Source organism: Alligator sinensis, unplaced genomic scaffold (assembly GCF_000455745.1).
Source record: "Alligator sinensis unplaced genomic scaffold, ASM45574v1 scaffold470_1, whole genome shotgun sequence".
Lineage (NCBI taxonomy): Eukaryota > Metazoa > Chordata > Crocodylia > Alligatoridae > Alligator > Alligator sinensis.
Window position 1 is genome coordinate 130,962 of NW_005842487.1, and position 3,658 is coordinate 134,619.

The following is a 3,658-nucleotide window of genomic DNA, read 5'->3' on the forward strand; positions in this document are numbered from 1 at the left end:
GGCCACGGGGCTGTTCTTGCCAGGGCTGTGCTTGGAGCCAGGGTTGCACTCCATGTGGCTCCGCCAGCCCCATGGGGTTTATCCCGGTGGTGGGAGGTGGCGGGAGAGTCAGGGGCAGAGCTGTTCGGAGCACAGCCCTGGCAAGCACAGCCCAGTGGCTGAAGGCTCTGCAGCCCTACGGAGCTGAGCCTGGCAGTGGGAGGCAGTGGAGAGCCACTGGCCGGGGCTGCACTCAGCATAGCTACACCACTGGCTCTCTGCCATCTCCTGCTGCCAGGCTCAGCTACATGGGGCTGCAGAGCCTCCAGTTGCTGTGCTGTGCTCACCAGGGCTGTGCTTGGAGCCAGGGCTGCACTCAGAGCGGCTCTGCCACTGGTTCTCCTGCTGCCTCCCACCACCGGGCTGAGCTCCATAGGGCTAGTGGAGCCACTTGGAGCACAGCCCTGGCTCTCCCCCACCGCCTGCCCCCCCGCCGCCCTCCTAGGGGGTCGAGCTGAGCCTGGCAGTGGGAGCGGGCTGAGAGCCACTGGCCAGGGCTGCGCTCCGAGCAGTTCCGCCACTGGCTGTCCTGCCACTGGGCTGAACTCTGTAGGGAAGACCCTGGCACAACCCCCCAGTCCGCAGCCCTGCTGTTGCAGCTAGCACCAGTAGCCCCCCAGAAAGAGCTGGGGGAAGTGATCAGATTGCTGGGGGAAAGTTCGGGGAACTGGGGAATCCAACTGGGAACAGGGATCCCGGTTCAATTCCCCAGCCCCCTGTTCGATTCCCCAGCTCTCTGATAGCTTCCCCAATGAGCCCAGCTTCAAAACTTAAAACATTTTGAAATATTTTGAGTGCCCCCGTTTCATTTTGAAGCTGTTTCGAAGCCTTTTGTTTCATTTTGATTTCGCTGTTTCAAGCTCGAAACGCGTCAAAACAGCTTTGAAACGAAACACCCATTGAAATTTTGTACAGCCCTACCAATTATGTCCGCAGAGCCCTCTAGTAGGAACACAGGCTATGGCAACAGAGCACGTTTTCTGCTGCCAGTTCAGCTATACAACCTTTCTGAAAAGAATTTGGCTAAGACAGTAGAAGCCCTCGAATCTCAACATAGCTATGACTAGATCAAGGAGTTTCTGCTGGCTGCAGAGAGATGGTGTGTAGGTGCACACATTTGCTCTGTTTCTTACTTTTTCAGAAGGTTGGATTCTGCTGAACACTATGCTCTGCAAGGGCATGAGGTATCAATACATATCATTAGCTCTGCATGAACCAAGTATTTTGAACTGATGTCTGGAGTGGAGAGTCGAGAGCGATGTCTTCCCCTTAATAGCCCATGAAAATGTTGAACCTTGGTGGCTCTGTCTTCCTGCAGTGATTTCAGTGAAGTGGCACAGAGGACAGAATGCATCCTCAAGGGTGGAGTTTTAAAGTTCAAAGCAGCTTCCCTTTTTAAAAAGAAAACAAAAATCTACTGATGTAATGTAGGATCTTCAGGGAGGGAGACTCTCCCAGTGGTGCTTGTACAGCATCTAGCACCACTGGGACCCTAGTCCAGGACCATCCGTCCCAGGCACTGCTGCAACAGAAATGGTACATAATGATGAAGAGCAGTTTGACACTTTGCAAGGAGCTCGACTCCACTTCCAGCACCATAGCTGCCATGTGGGGACTTCTAAAAGAAGCTGTAGCATTTGATCTTTTTTTAACCCAGAAATTTAGTTCTCCACATGAAGCCTTGGTTATACAAGCAGATGAACTAAGGGGCTGTTAGAAGGGGAAAACACATAGGCGTGTGTTATTTCAAACTTAACAATCCACAAAATAACCCTGATCCTCAGCTGTAGGCAAGAAACACACAGTACAACTCAGGAGAGCTGGCTACAGGCTGGGATGGTCACAGACTAGGCTGGTCTCCCAGAACAAGTCAAAGCAGCCTGGTGAACTGTAAATCATACTATCTACCAATGGTCCTAACCAGTTATCATAGTAACTGGGCAGCAGGGTACAGGCCACATCTCCCTTTTCCCCATCCATGCTCCCCACATCTTGTTCCAGGAGAGGGCACTACAAGAGCCTCAACACAGACTGTACCACTGACAGATCCTTTGACAGCAGCATCACAAGCTACTTTACCCCAGGTGAACAATGTCAATGGCCCAAAGGCAACTAAGGACTAGGACCAGTGCTACATATCCAGGTTGTCAACTACACGACTTTATGCTAAAGCTGTCTTCATTAGCCTCAAATATTTCTCTCCAGATGGAGTGATTAGACTGGCAGAAGAACCAAGCCCTACACAGCACCAAAGTGCCAAAGCTGACTGGAAGCAATTCTTTATTTCCAAACATGTGCAGGTCTCAGAGCATCCTCTTGTGACAACTCAAAGGCAGTGCAAAAGCACTCAAATATCAGGTCTCTGGAAAAGCACTTTCTTCAAATTAGTGAGATGGAGAAAAAGTCAGAAGAGCCAACACATTTAATTTTCAACTCAATTATATGGTAGAAACCTCCAGACTAAAATTAACTCTGCAGCAAGCAAGTCTTGCAAAACTGAGAAGAACATTCCAACCAATATATTAAAATATTAAAGGGATTTGCCTAGAAGTGACTTTTTAGTGTTAAATAGCTGTTTTGGAGCACATGGAAACATAAATATTCTTTAAGGTTTAAAAACCTTATATATAACACCTATCTATGTGTGTTAAATGATGCATATGTTTATAACACATATCTTCTTTAAATTGAACATATAACACACATCTTATTTAAAAAGCTGCATTAAATTCATATTACCTAAAACGAGTACTTCCAAGGCCCAAACATGTAGCTCTGGGTGTTCACAGGTTAGCCTTTTTGGATGTGAGTTAAGAACTGTACTATTTTCAAGCTACTTTCTCAAGCTAATTTTTGTGTCTCAGGCTCATATTAATACACAAATACCTAGAGCACAGTCAGCATGATCATTTTTACCTTCATATTCCCTGCAGCACATTCATTTCTTAAGTCTTCTCCATGCATTCCTGAAGCTCCATCCCTTGTTTGCTGCTACCATTGGTCACTGGAGCACCTCTCTTCACTCCCTCTGCAGCCATAGCAGAATCACATCCTGGCTAACAGCGTTAAGCCAGGGCAAAGGTTGAAGAAAGATGCACAAGATCCAGACTGCAGCCACTTCAATATCTGGATGACACACATAAGCCACTAAGAGAAAATAAGTCAAATTGTTTTCATCAAGTACACCCCTGTATACCCTTTTGCAAATATAAATTGTGAACTGAATGCTGTTAAGCCCTTTTGACCCAAGTGCTTAGCCAACATGCATTTCATTGCGAGTTGTTTTTTTATTAGGGAAGAAAAAATTAGCTGATGGACTCAGGTAGACAAGGTTCTTTGAGTAGATGTGATATCTTTTATTAGACCAACTGAGTAGTTGGGAAAAAAAAATCTTAGTAAGCTTTCAGGTGCAATCACCCTTTTTCAGGCATAGGGTATCTCACAGACAGGGAGTTTCATAGGGAGACTCCCTATACCTGAAGGGTGATTGCACCCAAAAGCTTGCTAAGAACTTTTTTCTAGCTATTCAGTTGGTCCAATAAAAGCTATCACATCTACTCAAAGAACCTTGCCTGCCTGTGTCCTTAAACCTGTGCGGGCCGGCTCCCGGTCCCCTGCT